This window comes from Silurus meridionalis, chromosome 3, assembly GCF_014805685.1.
Source record: "Silurus meridionalis isolate SWU-2019-XX chromosome 3, ASM1480568v1, whole genome shotgun sequence".
NCBI classification, from domain to species: domain Eukaryota; kingdom Metazoa; phylum Chordata; class Actinopteri; order Siluriformes; family Siluridae; genus Silurus; species Silurus meridionalis.
The window spans coordinates 17,249,974-17,272,476 of NC_060886.1; the positions used below are offsets into that span (position 1 = coordinate 17,249,974).

General features: G+C 35.4%; 1 protein-coding gene across 4 annotated transcripts in view; it reads left to right on the forward strand.

The window, feature by feature from the left end:
* The first annotated feature begins 546 nt into the window (after positions 1–546).
* Positions 547–22,503, forward strand: part of LOC124382771 (diacylglycerol kinase beta) — an 85,888-nt gene continuing 63,931 nt past the window's right edge. For 2 of the 4 annotated variants that reach the window (XM_046845002.1, XM_046845004.1), the window contains exon 1: positions 10,842–11,161. The gene's annotated coding sequence lies outside the window, so the exon portion shown is untranslated. Of the gene's footprint in view, positions 1,328–10,841; positions 11,162–22,503 lie in introns of those variants that run through there. The other 2 variants (XM_046845003.1, XM_046845005.1) reach the window with 2 other exon arrangements.

Genomic DNA, 22,503 nt, shown 5'->3' on the forward strand with positions numbered 1-22,503 from the left:
CATACACCTGGCTGAGGAGGGCATGCTGAGACCTTAATTATGGAACTTGGCCTGGGACAGGTGACCTTCTAGTGATCTTAAAACACACACACACACACACACACACACACACACACACACACACACACACACCTAGAGTTACTGAGCACTCTTGTATCTTTACATTTTATGACTGCAATCTCATTATTTCACACAGTAAGCCAGAACAATAAAAAATAACAATAATATAGAACAACTAAAACTAAACTAAAGGCTTGTAGAATGGTATAGTATCAGATCCTTGAAGTTATCGATCTTTTTCTTGCCACGGGCATTAGAATAAACAAAAAACCAAAAAACTTCTTGCATACAACTCTGTAACCTCTTTATGTCTGTAAAGCTGCTTTGAGACAATGTCCATTTTGAAAAGCGCTATACAGTTACAAATATTTTTTTCGCCATAAGGTGGCAGCACTGAATTTATTTTATTAGAAGGTGAGACACGTTACAGAGAAATGATAGGCAAATATTTGATCAGTGATTGCAGTGATATTTTTTTCACGGATGTCCTTGTAGATGATGAAGTATGAGTTGGGAGGGTGTGGGGTTTCATGTGTGCTGTACGTGTTATGAAGCCCAGCGTTGATTGATCTGATCAAATCGTGCCGCGGGGTCGCATGAAGACGCTTAGAAAACCTGATTAAGGGGTGATCCTGCTGTCAGACACGACTGCTGCTCTGTTTTACTTGGACCCCAGCGCCCAATGACGTCATCACGTGCTCACGTTCGAACCTCAGAGAACAGGGATTCACCACGAGCGACGCGTGACGTCAGCATGGAAAAAAAAGTATCGCCATGGCAACCAATATCCTCGTCGCAACCCATCATTGCTGCAGCACCAGGAGGCTTCTTCAGCCGAAAAAGCTTCTGATACCGTACATAGTATAGTTACCCAAAAGACCGTGCAAAAAAAAAAAAAATAATAAAAAAGAAGAACGTGTGTGCAAATGAACTAAATGAGATGCACTGACATTATCACGTGTCCCGTATTTTCCGTATTGAACATTTTTTAAAGGGAAAAAAGGCAAGATGAGTCCCCATGTGAGACACTTGGGATGAAACCTGAAAGCTCAGCTGCTTCACACGTTGCAATTACTCTGCTTAGGACACGTCTATTTAGCGTTTACCTTTTATTGGCGTGTCCGGCGTGACAGCTGCACAAAAAGAGCTCATTAAAAAAAACACCCTTTTCCAAAACTGCTTGGATGATCAGATTTCTCTCTTTGTTCGAGCTCCAACATCACGGAAATCAGGAGGAGAAACACACACGGACACACACAGGCTACAGGTAGGTGGTTTGATTTCTTTCCTCACTGTGAGAAATGGACCAGTGCAGTTTCACATCCTGCTTACAAGCTGATACATGTTCACACTGGTCCAAACAGGAACCACTGAGATACAGTCTATCGATCCGTCACGATATCACTCTGACTATATGTATTTTGTGCACTATTGCCCTACTTGAATGTTGTATAAGGTTCACTAAATGGCCCTTGAAACTTTATCTTTTAAAATCAGCTTGAACCTAAATGAATCTTACCACTTTTATTACTCAATACTTAAATAGTGTAGCCCTTTCTCACACCGGTTTGAACAAGAAATCATACATGGTGTATAGGCTCAGTTTCCCTTCTGCTGAACATCTACTAGAAAAAAAAACACCCACCCAGTTTAGTTCTCAATGTGTGGTGTAGGAATTCTAATGCATTTCTTATACCATTCTTCAATGATTCAAAACCACCTTCTGCAGTCTATGTATATACCTGCTCAGTGCCATTTTAGTATATCTTTAGTATATCTATCATTGTTTGACTTGCACACGATTGCTTAATCTCTCACTGCTGCGACTGTTACTATGCTGGCTGGCAAATAGGATCCTCCAAATCAAGCCAGTTGATGCAATGCAGAACAAGAATGCAAGTTTTTTTTTTTTACAGAAGTTTATATTTGATAGCTTTACACAATTGCCTCCATACATGATTGACCCACTGCATTAAGAGTGATGACAAGAAATAGTTTATTTCCACATACTTGTTTATCTCTAATGACGTCTCTAACTGGACACACTGAAGCAGGCCTGTCTTTTTATTAAACAGTATTATTAATATAGATTGTAGAAAGCTACTAGAATCTAAACATTTTATATCCAATGTGGTCCTTTTTCATCCCACAAGCGAAATATTAAACAGCCTGCTTCCACCTGTAAACTTCATATTAAATTAAATACTTGTGCCTTTATGAAAATGAAAGCTCTTATATTTTTTCAGTCCACTGCACATCAGATGCCACATATGTGGCCATAGAATACTACCTATTATTAGGTTTTAAATCTGCTCACAATGCATCTGGGCACTCCAAATAATGCATTTGTATTCAGTTATATGCCTACTATTTGATATTTATATTCATTGTCATTTTGGCCTGACAATAAAAGAGATAAGTGGTAAAATATCAGTTAATAATAATTACTTTTTACAAAAATATATATCAAGTGAATTTAGTTTAGGCTACATTTACTAGATTAAACACACTCGCTGGTTGGAGCATCTCCGGGCTGTGAGAAATGGCATTGTGTGTCTTTGCTATTTCCTGAAAAGCACAGATGTGTTCAAGTTTGGCCATTTCAAAATGGGCAAAAATGCTGTCAGCTGTAAATATGATCCATGAACAGTAAATCCATTGCTAAGTAGAGAACAGAACACAATAGTTCCACTACAGCATCCATCTCAAAAGGGAAATTAGCAGACTTTTACACATCCAGTATAGGGTTCGCTAGTCAGTCAGACTGTACTCTGAGAGATTGGTATTGTTAATCATGATAACACTGTTCCTAACACCAACACTTTGGTAGCAGAGCTGCCTTTGGCTATGACATTCATGTTCATAGACACAGTTATTAATAAAAAAAAATAGTTTTTTTAGTGGTTTAATTTTTTAATATTCTTTGAGGACTTGTACATTATATTATCTTTTAAAGCCAGTCTCTGAGCAGTAGCAATGCTAACCCAATAATATTGTCTTTTGGCATGATTTTTAATGCATGTTGTAATGAGTTAGTAATTTTTTCCATCTTGCACCTGTCTATAGGTGAGAAGGGTAAATGAATAAAACGGGGCATACTGAGAAAATCTGAGAAGAAGCAGCATGTGTGCTTTGCTCTGAAATGTTTACAATGTGCGTAAAGGGGATCCTGGGAGGCTGCTATTTATAGCACTTATTTCATCATTCCTCTGCACACAGCAGTGAGCTGCGGTCTGCATTCTAATGACTGGGGCATGGAGCATCCCACTGCTCTTTCAGACAGCAAAAACGATCCTCAGAAAGCAAAAATTATCCTTCTTTTACTTGCTGCAAACAATTTAAAGGATGTAAAAGATATATTTTGTCAGGCTTTCTTTCTTTCCATGCAAAGACATTTGGCAGGATTATTAAAACATCTATAATAATGATTGTTATACACAGAACTATATCTACAGTTTTGCTAAATACTTTGCCTGAGTTTCAGTTGTATAAAATTGGAAGTTCTGTATGCATGCAACAAAAGGCATTCCTTGCTGCCAAACTGAAGTGTCTTTTGATACTAAGCACTGTGCATGCAGACACAGTCCCTCTAACAGTGTTTCTCCTAAGGTTGTCATAACAGATGGGGTAAGATTATTATCAAACACTATGTGCGTTTGCTTTCTCTCAAAATTTTCCATGCCATATATATATTGCATCAGATATCTTTTATTGTTTTTGGTGGATGAATATTTCGGTGATCGATTTTTTATTCCCACCGTTTTGGTTTATCTTTCTGAATACAGTATTTAATTTCTGTTCCAGTTCAGTTTGATATATTGACAAATGAAACCTATGTTATGTTTGGCTATGTGGTCAAAAGTGAGCTGCTCTATACTTCAGATTGTAAACTACAGCAAAGACATAGATCAGTATTCATAACCTGGATTTTTAAGTGTGTTCTTGACACTTCTTAATCCACACCCTTGAGGCATTCATCAGGGACAGTCGTCCATCATGCAGATGAGATTGATTGGTCAGATAAGAGACTCCAAGAAAGGCTATTCTGATTAGCATTGAAGCATGCTAATCAGACTGACAGTTTCAGGGCTAGTGCCTGTGGTACTGTTCAGTATAAGAGACAAGGTTGTTCTTTACCAGTAGTACTTGAATTGGATTTTGCCTCACTTGCAAAGTGCTTTGGAAACAAGTGATTTATTAGTGTTTGGTTAAACACTGATGCATTTAGCCAGATCATTGGAAATTTTTGCTTGAACTCTTTCAAATACAATGCTAAACTTAAGTCAATATGTTACCTTTTAGATATGGTTTGTTGACCATAATGCAGTGCAATGAAATGCTTGGCTCTCACCAACTGCCTGGGGATGAGAGCAGTAATATATTGCCATGTATTCACTGCCAACCAGGATAGGTGGCACAAATGGAGCATTTTAATTAAAAACTGCTGAGACACAGATATCCGAAGGGAGGCGAGCATGCCAGCACTCCAAGGTTTCCTTACCCAAATGTACCACTTCCTCAGAGGAAAACTGATAAAGTAATTTTGATTATGCAGGCAGAGAAAGTTCTTGAATAATTTATTGCAACTACTACTGTGATTCACGCTTGCTCACATCTTATACACCATATGCAGAATTTTTCTGGTTGGGTATTATTTGCATTGTAGAACTGTACTCTCATCCTTTTTGGAAACTATTTAGTCACATGAATAAATAATTTACTGCTACCTAAATTTGTAGCTACAGACGGACTGCTAAATGTTGACAACATTTTTTTGATTATATATTTTGAAGAAGGTGATTACAGAAGAAGCTCTTTAAACATTTATTTTTTTATGTCATTATAAGTTGCATTTTGCTACGTAAATTGTTTTATATATTGCATAAATTGTTTTATATATTGTTTTATACAGTATATTGCTTATATAATGCTCAACAATTGTCAACTTACATGTAAATGTAAATTCCTGCTTTTTAGTTCGAAATTGCACACTAGATGCTGCTATATTATAATGTGTTAGGTAAAATTCTATGTTTACTGGCAAACTAATGGAAGTGTATTTTTTAACCGAGAAGCAGAAAGTATTGGTGGCCATCAAGATGTTTGCTTAGATCCCTGCCTCCAATCGCTCTGCTCACAATTTCCTGAGAGATTTCCATTGCCATGGTGACAGCAAGCTGCTGATGTCATCCAGACCAGGTTGTTGGGGTTGAGTGATGATGTGCTGCATTGCATCCCCATTTTCCCCTCTGTTTATTTTCTCGAGGAAACCTGAACACCAGGCTTAATCAGGAAGGGCTTAATCAGTCCTATTGGGGAATGCGTCCTTCTTCATTTTCTGCTGTATACATAAAATTATGTTAATATGATGGTGTGAGAAATATTTGGTAGCATTCTTGGCTCTCACGAATATTAGGCAATGCCCAACAGGCAGACATGATATAGGATTACATAGACAATAGACAACATGTAGTAAGAAATGAGCTTTGGGCTCCACAAAGAGGGATACAAATAATTACCACATGTAATAATCACATTTTCATTTAGCATATTTGTGTCTGAAAACTCATGAAGTTATTTCTTCCTATTACTCTATCCAGATGATAATATTTCATTCATAATGATTTCTGGAAGTATAGTCTTGATCACTTAGTCTTGATCATAGCTGCTGAAATGAGAAGAAAGGTCACGGTGTGTATTTACATCAGTGCAGCTGGAAAGTACAGAATCTTAATCTGTTAAGGAAATAAAAAGAAATATTTAACATTTTCACAGCAAAATTTCTAGCAGTTTCTTGAACAAATGGAAAGTTTTAAAATGCACAACAAATAAACTACAGTGTATAGGCTTGTGATGATTAATAGGAAATGACGATGTTATCCTTTCACAGGGGGCATTAACACACCCAGGGGAACCTCTCTCACAGTTTCAAAGCTATTCCTGCATCCTGATTCTCAAATTTTGCCAGCTAATTATTTTCACAGTAGCTGATAACCACCTGTCAGTGGTGAGTGTACTGATTAGTTGCCACTTATTATAGCCCAATACACTTCTCAGACACACTAAAAAAATATTGTTCTTTAAAGTCTGTCCTAAAGACTGGCTGGAGTTATTCCTCGGTTCCTCCACTGTTATCTTATTATTCTCCACAGGGTTTAGCTGAAGGATTATACCAAGAGATTTTACTCTCTGGACATTCTCTCAAGGATGATTCACTTTACCAGCTAGGTTGCAACGTTTGTCTGTCTTCTGTCCTCTCAAAATGAAATCAGTCACCAGAGAGACCTTGCATGAACACCAAAATGAATATGCTAGCAACTTTTTATAAGAAGATTCAGTTTTGGATAAACAATAGTCACACTAGTCTGACATGATTCATCCAGTTTAGTTTTCAAAAACAAATAACACTGAGGCAAGTTTTTACTTAGATATTTATTGTTTTGCTGGTCCTCAAGCATGTAATTCCAATGATAAAAAATTTACAAAGGCTTGAACATGTTTGAGTAAAGTAGACTGGCCATGTTGCCCATCCTTCATTATCAATATTTAGTCTTCAGTGCTCCCTAAAGAGTTGAAGGATGATTTGGTTAAAAAGGTGAATAGTTATAACCGGCTATAATAGGCCACAATGTTACAAACACACCCTGTTACACAGAGTGCTGATGTAAAGCATGCCATTTGTCATATATAGACATACTGTTGTAGTAGATGTTTAGAATTTGGTTATATTGCTATGAGTCAAATGACAATCACAGTTTGGACTGGATAAATATAGTGTAAATCCAGAGCTGCATCTTAGTAAAGTACTTGAATGAAAGGGTTTATTTTTTATGCACAAAGAGACTAGTAAGACTAGGAAGAGTTCTAATGATGACATCAGAGGAAATACTGGAGTAAGAGTAGGCGGCCTGCAGAGGAAATGAGAGCTGTGTAAATCCGCAAATGTGCACAACTGTGGTGGTGGCAAAAAAGATGAACCAGATATTTGAACCTTTTGTTATTTTCTTACAAGTACAGGAAGTTTTATTTTGCCTTAGACTGGCAAACTTCAACTCAGATTTCAACTAATGACTGGGTTACTTAAAGCATCTCAAGACCTCAGTAAAAAAAAAAAATACAATTTAAAACACCTGCATGAATTTCTGAATTCAACCATTATACATTGCATGTAGAACATGGACTTTTTTTACATCCATTTTTTTTTTTGTTAGAAGGCAAACGTGTGTGAAAAGAGTTGCAGCAAGATTATCACCTTTGTTTTTGTGTGGGTGTAAACACACAGCACATACAGGATGGGTGCACATTCACGAGCATAAAGTCAGGCAGAAAAAGAGCTGCGTGACATTTTAGGCTACACAATATAAGTACATTCTGCTCACTGAAATATAACTGACAACCCACACACAGTAGCACTAAAATTCACAAGAACTTTACTTTAAAGCGCAGCCATGTGGTCATGTGTTTACTTTTGAAACATTTTATAGCATTAACTTGTCTACTGGTTTCTACAATGATATGTATGCAGTATAATATATATATAAAACTAAGAAAATGTAGAAGTAAGATAATTATATCCTAATAAAATTACTTATTACTCAGCATTCAATAAAAAAAGTTTATAAAACGTACCTTTTATAATTATAACTCCTGATAAGATTACATAATACATAGTTTCAGACAGTAACACATTTTATTCATTTCATTCTCACTCATCCTTTTTATCATTTTTCATCATAATCATTTAACAGTCTTTAAGTCCTTCTGGAATGACCCTAACTGTAGAGGATATGTATCTGATTAGTGAAATGTATTAGTATTGCTGTCTGGCCTCTCCAGCATATGCTACTTTTAACATGTCTATGCTTTCATTTACAGTGTAGAAGGAAATAAAGAAAAGAATGTCTTAATTTCTATTTAGGAATTTACGCTCTTTCTTGTTCCTTCATAGAAGACATTTTATCTTTTGTTGAATCAGACGTTTTTTGTAGAGCAGTTTTTTAAATCTGTTGCATGGAGAGTCCATAAATATAGATGATTACACTGAAGAAGAACAAAACCATTCACCTTGGGTGTCACAGTGACCATTAGCACTGGCTATTTATAGCTGGTGTAAGAACTAATATGCTGCGTCCACATACAGTATAATGCACCATAAATCTTATCCAAGTCGCCCAGAATCTTGCTTATATTGGATAGCTCTATAAAAAAAAATAAAAAGTGATTTTTGTGAATGGATAGCTATGCCTGTGTTTTTTCACCTAGTAGCAGTGACAACCAGAGGTCTAAAAATATTTAATAAATAAATAAATATATATAACTCGTAATTTTGAGAAATCTATTTTTCAGAGATGCCTTTATATTGATTTTTAAGAAAATTGATTTGAAAAGAGGTTATATTTAGTCTCCAATTTATTGCAACAGGTTTATGCAAATGTAAGTGAATTTCTAGCTGTGCTAAATCACAATGTGGATGCTAAATTGAATCTATTTGCAAGCAGCACCATGTATTGTGCAAGGTTCTGCATATTTATTAAGGCAACATTGCAAAACAAGGTGTGATAGTTTGCTCTCGTGAAAGTCTAACTTCTCCATTTCCAAACCTCAATCGTGGCCATATTGTTATCTTATTATAATGTTATGTAAATGACAGTTTAAAATTACAGAAAATAAACCAGTTAGATTAAAGCATATACTGAATAGACAGAAATAAAGCTTTAAGGAACAACATCAAATCTTTCCGTCTTTCAGTCATTGGGAGTTCAAATCATGACAATGCCAGTCTGTGAGTCTAAAAGAGCAAATTGAGAATTGTGCTCTTTGTTTCGAAGTAAATCTTGCCTTATTTTCTCCACTGTTGATCATGTTTTGCTTACCGATACTGGGTGTCTGTGAGCTCAAGCATGCAGAAAAGGGCAGTTTGTGGCTTGCTCTGAGTTTAGCTAACCTTTGACATAATAAAGCATGAGCAGCAGTTCAAAAAGATACAGTGTCTTGCTTCATATGTTTCAGACAACTGTATGTGTTAGCTTCCATTTACTATCTATGATTGGACTTGTATCAGGTGGAGAACCAGATAGTGGGTGTGAATTAGAAATGAACAATAGAGTAAAATTCCTCTTAAAAAATCTAAAAGTTTAACACTGTCAATTTTGCATTTTAGCACCTTAGTCCTTAGTAGTAATTATATTTTTTTCACACAGTAGTAGACAGCACAACTCAGGTAGACAAGCAGCATGGCTTTTTATTTATCTTTCATAATACAGGCTTGGCATAATGTTGACTCTTTTTCCAGTTGCCAATAATGAAAATAAGATCACTACAGGACATGAATGCAAATGCTTTGTTGATGTGAAGCAGAGCTTTTACTCATACACAGCAAATGGAAAAGTCCCAGAGACACACAAAAAAAGAGGGCGGGAGAGAGAGAGAGCGAGGTAGCGGTAGAAATAGTGTTTTCTTTTATCATGGTTTTAATTTATGTCGTATCATTGCAGTGCAGGGATGTTTTGCTGTGACTAGTTTGTTCCTGCGATAGCAAAGAGGTGGGGCTGAAGCAATGCATTGTGTCTTGTTTCACCTTTGACCAGGCTTTAAATGTAATGTTTTGCATCTAATTTCACATCTACTATACAGTAGAAAGTATACCTGACACATGAACTAATAACATACATTTCTGTGGTAACTTTTTATTTGGTATTATAACAAGTCTTGCTGTTTCAGGACTGAGTTAAGTTCTAATCAAAGTCACTAGCAGCTCAAGTTTATTAGCAGCTTTTCGCCAAATATTAAAAGATGAAATAACGAAAAAAAACAAAACAAATAGAGATATGTGAAGAAAAGCTCAAACAAAACTAAGATAGATTCACAATGTCTGCTTTTGAACATAGAGAAATAGAGGAGTAGAACATGTGATATATTTTTGTCCATTTGTCTGCTCTGTTTATTAAATAATGAAATGCTAGTTTTAACCCCTAAATGTGTATGCATATATATGTATATATTTGCAAGGGGACATTTAAAAATAGTTTTAACTTCAACGTTAATTTGTTGTTTTGTTGCAATGAAAAACATTTTTAACCATATTTCTTTTTTTGTGTCCTAGCTCACTGATTGCGAGCAAATTCACACATGACCACACATGTCAATAATTAAGCTAACAGTAGCAAATTAGTTTTTTACAGTAGACATAATGAAAACTAGGGAAAGTGAAAACTTATTTGTGTTTTCTTGGGTGGGGTGATCAATTATTTTTATGTCGCAGAGAGTGATGTTACAGCCAGTCTGTAAAGTCATTCATTCTGAAAACACAATGATACTCACTACAACTCAAAAATCTCATAACATGGAAATGCTCTGATATGTACCACTTTTTTAATAGTCTCTGCTACCCCTAACCCCAAAATCAATTATACATATCATCTAAAGATGTAATTCAACTAAGTAATTTGCTTTCTGTAAATAAAAAATAGAAGAAAAAAAAAAATAGAAAAATCAGAAAATAACTCTAGTCATTAAGTTTTCAGGATGTGACATGTTTGTCCTTTTTATTTTTCATGCAAATACATGAGAACACAAATAATTTTACGTGCTCAAGATTATAAGGCTGATGTAAGAAATATGTTGAAACTGAGCATATGGCAATGAGGCATGGCCTGTGATGTTTGGGCTGGTTCACAGTGGTTGCGCTGGCCCTATTAGACTGACACACTGATGTTGCACTGTCGATGTAGTGGGGGGTGGAAACAAGCGAGAGAGCACAAGCAGGGGAGAGAGAGCGAGAGAGAGAGAGAGAGAGAGAGAGAGAGAGAGAGAGCAGTCATCTCTGTGTAAACAGGCTGTCAGAAAAGAAAGTGCAGAGACATTTCTGCACACTGCAGACGACAGGAGAACGCTGCATAGAAACAGCAGACGGATAATCACGAGAGGAGAGATGTTTAATTAATTCATGCTGGAAGGAAAAGATGTTGCCACTGAGTAAAAAGGCTCAAGTGCTGTGCATACTCTGTGCCTGTAGCTTTGCGCTCGTGCCTGCATGCCAGAAAGAGGGTCTGTGCTCTGACCATTAGAGAAGCTCACGATATCATCACCTGAATTGCCAGAGGTAGGATGTGATGTTTTTTCTGCTATAATCTTTTTCTTGTTCTCTGTTAGCCTACTTTTGTTGTTCTTTTATTTCTGTGCTAATATATGATGCACAGAATGTAAGTGCCGGATGACTGACATGCTTGTGACCCTTTATCTCTTGGGATTACACATGCGCTTCATTTACTGTAGACGAGGAACTGATTGTCGTGTTTAATTTTGGATCTCATTAGGCTAATTCCATGTTTTGTTTTGTTTTTAAAGTGTATACAAATGGCATGTTTACGTGTCTTTCATGCACACCTAATGCATATTCATATTGTAACATTTTGGCTTTGTTTACCCTCATAATAATAATGTATGCAGCTCGACTGAATATCGTATATTATATGACTATCTTTGTAAGTAAAACTGTATATGTAGTAGATTGTTAGGCTGGGGAACATGATTACTACCTTATTATGTTACTGGTTGTGGTTTATGTAGCCTTGTGTCTGGGAAAAAAAAATCAGACCTCTGTGTGTACATGTAACATGCTATACAGCCTTTTACCAAAAAGATCAATACCATAATAGCAAATTGTATCAAGCCTGTGGGATGGATTTTGGTTGTATTGAGCTAAATACACCGCTCAACCATTTTGCTTTGGGTTTTGCACTTTGTGCACTGCAACATTGACTACCAGTCTGTCTTGTTTCTAATCAAATACTTCTGTAGAGCTAATATGTACATTCCCAACATGTAGAGAATGTAGTCGATAGCAACCTTGTATGTTTAGATATGGTCCAAGAGAAATCTCAATCACATTGCTTAATTACAGATTATTGTGTAAACATTTGCAATTCTGGTTCTTCGGGTCTTGTAAAAATCTATGACAGTTATCACTTTCATTATGTGTGTGAATGTGTGAGTACAAATAAAGACAATAAGAAAGTGTTTTGGGTGAAGCATATCCTGTGGATCACTACTTAATATGTTACACATATAATAAGTAGAAGCAGTCATAAGTATAATAATACTTATTAGAGCTAAAATTCCTAGCAATAAGAAAATTTAAACATTGCTTTTCAAATGAGTTGGTTTCGGTTTGCTGCAATTGGTATGTATTTATTCCGCTACGTGTGTACGCATGTATTCATATATTTATTTATATTATATGCACTGCATTGTCAGAAAGTGCACTGTGACATTCACCATCTCATTTTACACCTACTTAATGACTTCCATTAACAGACACTGACTTTGCAGAGGGCAGCAGGTTAAAGAGAAATAGTGGAAGTCCTGTGTAGAATGTGGCTTTAGTTTTGTCATTGCATTGCAGTTTCTAACCAAATTCTTCTGTTTCCATGACATCCTTCCAAGCTTTCTCGAAATAGTTGCAATGTGTTTAAGCAGACTAGCAGATTATAATGATAAGATAGTAAAAATGTATACATTTTCTTATGGGTATGCTTGTATGATTTAGAGGTAGGGTAAGGGGTTAGGGTAAGGGATTATGGATTGTATATGATTTTAATGGTACGACATTTTTTCGAAATAATGAACTATTAATTAGCTTTTGAAGCTTGATATGTAAGGGAGAGTGATGGACACATTTATTAACATTACAAAGAGGATTTTTTTTCATTGTCTTTTCTTGCCTTTCACAGTAATCCACCAATGTTATATATATATATATATATATATATATATATATATATATATATATATATATATATATATATATATATATATTAATCAAGATGTTTTAAATTGTGTAAAATGTCTTGTCTGAACAGAGTGATTGCACAGCTCTGTGTTATTGTATTTTGCCTATCCAAAGTAGGCGACTCGAGCACACAAATTAGCAGGTGGTGGTGGATTCACTCTCTTCAAACTGAGCCATAATGTTCCTTCACACTACTGCAGCTCTTTTCATAAACACTTATTAATATCATAAATAAATTGTAAATCACCATTTTTCTGAACAGTAAGAACACTAGTCATGTGATGACAATGTAAATAAATGTATTACAGTAGGTTGCTAATGCTTCATTCTTGGTTTTGGGATATTTTGGCTTATTTGCTCTGCAGACTTTTTTGCTTCCTATTCTTATTTCTCATCCAGACTGCTGCAGCATAACAATTTAATATTCATACAGTCCTTTAAAAAATTCCTTCAGTTCCAATAGGAGCAGTAAAACATTTCATGGACACCTCCTTTGCTTCTGTTTTTTTTTTAACGAGAGATTGACCATTTTCTTATTTGTGTCATTTTTGCTTTAAAAGAAATATTGATTTGGTTTAAGCTACCAGTATTTAAGCTTTATAATATTAGTAAGGTTTGAGTTCTCATATAAATATTTTAAATTGCACTACATTTGGTTATGTTGCATATCATTTATGCTGCGGATAAGAAATAGAACAGAATGTGTATTATTTAGAAAGAAAAACAATCATCAATGCAGAAATGTATTCTTTTTTTTATAATAGCATGCCCTGAAGTGTTTTTTTTGTTTTATCACCACAGTAGAATACAAAGAATACAAATGCGTGTTAAAGAACTGCACATTGTACATTTGATCAGTTTCTGTTTATTTTTAATGTTTCAAAACCTCTAGGAAAAAACTTAGCTCCTGTTAGTTCCCTTTATTTTAGTGTATTTTAGAGCTTGTCATGTTTCTGAGAAACCACAGTCATCTTCCTGAATAGTTTCTTGTATTAGAAAGTTTAAAGGAAGAAGCTTTGCATCTAACATGTACTGGTACATGCTTTTTAAGTCATGTAACACAGAAACACTTCAGTATGAATGCATAAATTTAAACTGGTTTTACTTGCATCCAGATTAAACAAGCCATTCTGTTAACTCTCACACAACAGAATTCAACAGTACCTTGGTATAAAATGCATTCATTTGGGTCGACATTTTTTCCCTTATGTAATTAAAATATTTAAAGATAAATAGAAATTACATGGAAATCATATCAATAATGTTCACTTAATCCAGCCCTTCTTTTTCATAACTAACAGACTCAAATATAATATGCCTGCTATCAGTCCTTAACCACCATTATGTTGGTTCACTATTTCATGTGAAACACTTGTGACTGACGTTTCCTACTGTGAAATATGGCTTTATCACTTCTTACCCAGCCACTACTGTACAATATGATAACTACACATACGGTATTTAGCAGTGCTAATATTACTTTGCAATCTAGTCACTTATATCTCCTGCAAATACAAGTCATAATGACAAGTCAAGCCAAAGTGTATTGTAACTTGATAATGTGGTAGTGGAGGATGGATAGTGGAGGACCTGGATGATGGTGTGTGTGTGTGTGTGTGTGTGTGTGTGTGTGTGTGTGTGTGTGTGTTTGTGTGAGATCCACACACATGACGGCATTTATTACAGTGGAATCGTGTGTGTTTATGGGTTTGTGGTTATTAGCCAGTGAGTGTCTTATGATCTGTCATTTTTTTTTCAGTCTTTTATGTAATGTCTGCGTTTACCCTTGTTGTAAAATAAGAATGAAATTGGTATAGTTGACAGTGCTATACCCCTGCAGCTTTTTCATCTCATGGGTGGTCAGTGTAGAAATTTGGCAATGTAGCTTGATCAGCAAAGTATTTAGTGATTCAGGGATATTGTTCAAAATGCTTTCTCAAAGAAACAAATTCCATTAGTTTTACAGAAGTTGTCACATGACATAAAAATGTACATAATTTAGTTTGAGACAGGCCATTTGGCATGGAAACTGTAAAAAAATTAAATTAAAAAAATGTTGAAAGGTACTTATAATGCTTTTTAGAGAAAGCTGCATGGAAAATGTGGTGTAATTAATGTGCCAAGCAGGAACTGCGATCTAATGGTGGCTCTGGATTATGTCGAACAGCACTACATAATATTGTAATTCCAGCTGCATTTTGAAAATACATACAATTTTTAACCATTGGCTTTCATGTTTGTTTGTAGAATTACACAACAGCTTTGGTCATTAGTCTGCTCTGCTAAGGAATGTCAAACTGTTCTTTAAATTAGAATGGAAAACTGAGGTTTTGTGTTTTAGTTTTGTGAATTTTTACTTTAAGACTAAATAATCTTGAGGCTATGCTAGTAAAGCAGTGCTTTATTCATGAAGCACAAGTCAAGTGTGTTTTAGGGACTATGTGTTGGGGAATATAACTGTCACCATTAGGACTTTAATGGGTACATTTCTGCCACTTTCCATAAAGTGTCTAAAATAATCTGTGGATGATAAAAAAGCTTTTATTAGATCAGCCGTGTTGTGTAGACAGTCATTGGGTGTGGCTGTCGTAAAGAAGGTAAGCGAGAGGCACAGTCATAAATTCGACTTCAACCGAAATGTAATTAAAAATCAGTCTGCTTGTTAAAGTCGAAATGAGTTGCAGCGGGTGAGGCAGATAGACAGAGTGGGAGAAAAAGAAAGAGAGGGGAAGGAAGAGAAAAAGAGAGAGTATGCCAAAATAGATGTGATGAAATTTAAACAGATTACTATATTGGGGAGAATATAATGGAGTGTCAATGGAAATGAGAGAAGGAACATGGAGCTTCTGCTATGAGACAAAGAAAGAGCAAAGGGACCATTATTTTAAGACACCCAATGTTTAATTAAGCAAAAGATGATATAACCCTGAATTTGAATATCATTCAAAGTCTTCAAGACTGAAGGTCCTTTAAGTGGCCTTACAAAATATGTATTAAAAAAGCCAGGCCCAATTCAGAAAAAGGTAGTCAGTACTAGTGTAGTAACAGATGAAATGTGAAAGAGAGACTGTCCAACAGGGAAATGTTCATTCCTTTTTTGCTTTCTGTGTAGCCTGAATACCTGAATGACTCAGACTCATTATCTCTGTGAATAGAGGTGAGATATGGAGCAGCACAGCACAGTTGATGCCGATTCCATCTAAAAACCTTTCCTTTAAAGTCTCTTTTCCTATGTTTTAAAGATGGTCATGCCCTGATTTGTCTCTCAAGGTTTTCAAATATAGCACATAATATTAATAAACCAATTGAAATCTTATACCTGTGCCCACAAGATCTATTTTTATATTATATAGTACAGCTTCCTAAAACTGAACATACACTGTCTGTTAGAAGTTTGGAACTTGAAGGTTGGCACCTTGCTTTTTTTGTTTTAGTTTCCAAGCGATGTTTGCCTTCAAAAAACACTTATCATAGAGAAATAGACTTAATCACCACACATACGTACATAAGTATAACCTATAAACAAAGATACAGTTTAAATTATTTTCTTTTCATCAGTGAGCTAGGGTCAGAAGGTAGGGTCAGCCTTAATGTGATGTCTCTGGAGAACAGACGGTTGCTCAATGGCCCAACAGTGGCAGCTTGCAGGGATTTACGGAGAGGAAGGAGGAGGTGCTATCCTTGACCTGGGTGTTCTCAGAGCAAAATCAAGCGAAAAGCACAAAATGAACCATCACTGATACTGAATGTAAGAAAACAGGAGAGCTTTAATGTGGCTTAAATGATATATAGAATAATTAATGTTCATGTAATTTCCTGATTGCTATTATTCTTAGATTGGCTACAGATAGGTACTCTAACAGTCACACGAAGATACACACGCAAACACACACACACACACACACACACACACACACACACACACACACACACACACACACACACACATACACACACACACACACCAAACCTTCGTGTTTCACTTCATCTTCTCCTTGCAAATGTATGACGTCAGGTTGCTAGGCAACTGGATGAGCAAACAGAATCCCTCTCTGCATAGAGGGGTCGCCCCATCCTTCAGATCAGCACGTGCTTCTAACAGCCCATTAACTATGTACATGTACATGTACACACACACACACACACACACACACACACACACACCCCATTAAGCTAGTCTCTTTTTGTCTCTTTATATATTTAGAGGGTTTAGGGGATCTTTAAATTATTTTAATTATTCTTTTATGTATTTGATTTCATGATTAATAATAATAATAATAATAATAATAATAATAATATTATTATTATTATTATTATTATTATTATTATTATTATTATTACTATTAATTTACAAAAACAACAAACAAATTACACAATTAAAAAATCTAATAAACACAAAAGTGAGTACACCCCTCACATTTCAGCAACCATTTTAGTACCGGTATATCTCCTTAAGGGATATACTTAATTTAGACAATAATGGCTGTATGTTGAGTTATTTTCAGAGGACAGTGAATCTATACTGCTGTACAAGCTGCAAATTGACTACTCAAATATATCCAAGTTTCATTTCTATAGTATTGTCCCTTGAGAAGATATAATAAAATGGTTGCTGAAATGTGAGGGGTGTATTCACTCTTGTGACATACTGTATATACATAGGCCTTTCAAAATCTGTTCTGATCTTATTTCAGTGTAGCTGCTCACAGTTCCACTGAAGGCCTCTGCTGGCTTTACTACATCTTATACAGACCGTACAAGCTATACAGACTGTACAAGCACAAAGCCACCAGGCACAATTGGACTGAATACTGTGCTGAACTGTTTTGATCTTAAGGCACTGACTTTGGATAAGTCTTTTATCCCCCATACTATCTCTTATCCCTAATTTGTCTTCAGGACTAGGTGAACTAGACTCTTTCTACATACATACTTGAATAACTATGCCCAGAATACATACATACTTTATATTTTGTTGTCTCTCAATTACATTATAATCCAAATCATATTGTTTAATTGTTCATGTGTAACAGTATGTAATTTATTTTTGCAGTCAACTAGTATAAACTGTTCTCTGCCAGTTCTGTGCAATGTGATGATGAAACATAAATAGCAGCGATAATATAACATCCATATTAACATCTATATTATAAATTCAAAGCACTTAAATAGAAACAAGCAGAAACAAACAACTAAATATAATTAATTTTAAATTATATTTTATTAATTTTAAGCTACAATTGAATATAACTTGTAATGGCAACTGAGTGACACTGAAGACAACAGCTTCACTGTGCCTGAGGGCATTTATTACAGTAACATTGCTCACTTGTTTACTAGGATGATGTCACCACCTTGCCTCTCAACCAATTTGATTGTCATTATGATTGGTATCTTCCTGCATGCATTGTTGAATTCCTGTGGCAGAATACTTGAAATATAAATGTAGAACTTTTCCGTGAATCTGATATTTGCACAGCTATTGATTAATTTATTATGGTCATGAAGAAGAGTAAAGTATCCTCTATGGTCTACAAGTCTATTGTGTATTCGCTTATGGCTATAAGTGAATAATTGAATCTCTATCTTCTGATCTACTGATCTGTTTATATCCTATCATATTATTTCTGCCATTTTATAACAGAAAAAAATAGAATAATGATATAAGTAGTACAGAAAAAATGCTGATCCTTTATGACCCCCCCCAAAAAAAAAATACAACCGAAGAGATGGCAAGATTGTTGTAGATGGGAAAAAAAAAGCCTGATTAAAAGACTTTTGACTGATCAGGATATTGTTATGTAATCCGGTTGTGTGATTTTGAAAATCTTCTTATCTTTCCTTATCTTTATCAATTTTCCACTCTTGATTGTCTCTCTTTGGAAGTTAACTTCTAGTTTGACTGGGCACATTATAATAAGCAACCATTATAAAAACTATATAAACTTATATAAACCTATCACACAATACAGAAAATAAGATCTATACATTCAGTTGAAAAAACGTCCTTAGCTTACCAGTGATAAGTTTCTTAAACATTAATACTTGGTAATCAGTTTCACAAATGTTTATTACTAAGACCTAAACTCTGCTTATACATGCTCTCTTACATTTTCTGGTCCAGTTCCCCACCAATCTGTGTGAAGGTTTGGTGGAGCAGACCTGTGTCTGTTGTCTCCTGTCTCCAAATATCCCTTGTACAGAAACACTAAGCTCCAGAAACATTTAGATATTAAAGTCTCCCAATTGAGCAATGTTCATATTTTTAGCGGTAGACTTGTCTTGTGCTGTTATTATTATTGTCACTATTTTTAAAGCTAATCTGTAGTTTTGATGACTACTGAGATACCAACCAATCATATAGTATCACACTAATAATGTGTGCACGTGTGTGTATGTGTGTGTGTCTGTGTGTGTGTCTTATATTTCTAAATTAGGATTTATAATGAGTCTGAGGTCACATTTGGCAAGACTTTTTATTTTGGGCATTTAAAACTGATCAGTGAACCATGGTCATCCCCTTTAAATAGTAATTTGATCTGTTTTTTCATTTCTCCTGGAAATGATTGAGTTATGCATATGTTATGGGATAGCACCAAACATAACACCTGTGATTTATAGGCAAGATTAAATGCAGACAGTTCCATAAGTACTTTAATAGTGCTACAATTTTAATTAGTTTGCCTTTGTGCACACAATGGATGTGAAATCAAGATGTGTTTAAAGTGTAAATTTGAACTTTGATTTATTTATATGGTTTTATTAAAATATAGTGCATTAACCATTTTTTGTATAGTCGCTCTATTTCCACAGGTTTAAAAGTTGACCCAAGCGTTTCTTGGCCAGGTGTAGTCTGTTTCATTTTATGAAAAATAAATTCCAATTCCAAAGTGTTGAATTTGTATTTAATAGCTGTTTATGGGAACTCTTAAATCCATTGTGGAGTTGTACATAATGTGACACTGTCCAAATTCTAATGAACCTGGCAGTATGTAATTTTTGCATACTTTATACACATAGTACAAATGTATTTAGACACCTTACTTGTTCAGCCATATGTGGTTCTTCCCAAATTGTTACCACAATGTAGTAGATGTGATAGCATTACATTTTCCCATTACTTAGTTTCCATTAGACACAAAGCTGTTCCAACATGAGAATGCTCCTGTGCAAATACCTAGCACCATTAGGATATAGTTTATATGGTTAGAGTGAAAGCTCTGCAGTCCTCTGGGAAGATTATGGAGTGTGCTTGTGGAAATTTGTGCTCATTCGGTCACAAGGTACTGATGTAGGATGAGGAGGCCTGGGATGCAGCCAGTGTTCTACTTCATTCGGCCACTATCCAAAATCTTAGGAAAATAAACATAGAATAAAATGGTTAAAAAAACACATACGAATCTTGTGATCAGGTATCCACAAAGTTTTGTTCATTCTTTAGTAGTTATTGTTTTTATTTATATAGCTCGTCATTTTTAGAACGTTCGGATTCCTTTAAATTAAATTTAATAAAACAAGAATAAGAGCCACTAATCAAACCTGATCTAAATTGATGTTTCAATTAGTGTCGATCTTTGAAAGCTTAACATATCCTATGTTAAGTACCTCAGATGGTTAGTTTCCTCTCTGATGAGACAAAGATAAAACAAAGTGAAGGGTTGCAATGAAAAACTATGGTTGGTTATGGATAGTCTCACAGCTAGACGTCAACAAAAGAAAGCTTACCGAGCTTACATTACCCAGAATATCTGGCAACACCTCTAAGTTCTGGAACGATTTACTGTTTAATGTTTTAAAGTACATCAGCATCCCTTAATATGAATATATTCTCACAGCTTTCAACATATTAAAAACTACAGCGTAATGCAAATCAATATTGCGTTAAGGACAGTTATTTTGAAAAGACCTTTGACATCTATTCATTCTGATTAGGTGTGTATTTATGATTTTCACCTTAATTGCCCAACATTTATTCAAAGGTTGCAATTTTTTTTCTGGCTAAAATACAAATTTTTGTGTGAAATGTGCATTAGTTATATCTATCATATTTATATGTATATATAATTTAACTGATTATTCACACATTTTAATATAATACCCACACAATAATACTTACAGGTCAAAAGCAGGGAACCAATAGACAAAAACAATGTAATAGCCTTTTGTTTAGTTTTTTTTTTGTCAATAAACAAAATTTCTGTTATGGCTTAATAAAAATAAGTATTTTTTTTCATTATTTTTAAATAGTATTTTTGGAGTGTTTGTGTGCTCTCATACTGCTCTCAAACCCCTGTTCTAAGAAGCAGTTTTTAGGCTGATTTTGATACATGGCCAATATCTTATTCATTCGTTTAGACTATGCAAAAGTCTTGTTTTTTAAAGAGACAGTTATAACAGATGTCGGTCGTGTCTGTGCTAAGCTGACACATTACCATTAGCTGCACTTAGATTGTGTGACACTAACAGTTATATTCTAAGTGGATTCTTGTGCCAGAACTATAGTTAAACAAAAACATCACAGTGACTATTTTGGATGTACTACTTTTCCATTTGTTCTGTGCTTAAAATAAAACCCTGTGAGTTTACATTTATCAAACTGATATAAACATCATGGTATGTGTGTGGGCCCTTAAGTCTTTCGACCTGCCTGCACTCTGCATACACACACACACACAGACACACACACATACACCCACACATACAGGTCTCAAACCTTTTGGCTTTAAAGAGAGATAACAAAATTGCAACATGCTAATTTATTTTAATTAAACAACTTTTTGAAAGCTTATGATTTATATTTGACTGATACACGTTTAATTAGAAATGTTAAGATAATTACATAGACAAGTGCTAATTTTGCAACACAGAATCTTGATTGATCCTTCCTCTTCTTCTTCTTTGGGCTGCTCCCATTAGGGGTCGCCACAGCAGATCATCCGTCTCCATACCCCCCTGTCCTCTACATCTCCCTCTTTCAACCCAACTACCTGCATGTCTTCCCTCACCACATCCATAAACCTCCTCCTTGGTCTTCCACTTTTTCTTCTGCCTGGCATCTCCATACTTAGCCTTCTCCTATAGATATACCACATGTCCCTCCTCCTATGTCCAAACCTCTTGTCTTGAAAAAACACCACTTTGTCTTGAAAAATATTTTACATGTGCTGTCCCTCTAATAAACTAATTTCTAATTCTGTCCATCCTTGTCACTCCCAATGAAAATCTTCAGCTCTGCTACCTCCAGCTCCACCTCCTGTCTTTTACTCAATGCCACTGTCTCTAATCCATACAACATCGCAGGACTCACCACAGTCCTATAAACTTTCCCTTTTACTCTTGCAGATACCCTTCTATCACAAATCACTCCTGCTACTCTTCTCCACCCACTCCACCCTGCCTGCACTCTTTTCTTCAATTCTCTAACACACTCTCCATTACTTTGCACTGTTGACCCCAGGTAGTTAAACTTCTCCACCTTCACCACCTCTTCTCCCTGCAACCGCACCACTCCACTGCCCTCCCTCTCGTTCACACACATGTATTCTGTCTTACTCCTACTGACTTTCATTCCCCTTCTCTCCAGCGTGTACCTCCAGCTCTCCAGGCTCTTCTCAACCTGCTCCCTACTCTCAACATAAATCACAATATCATCC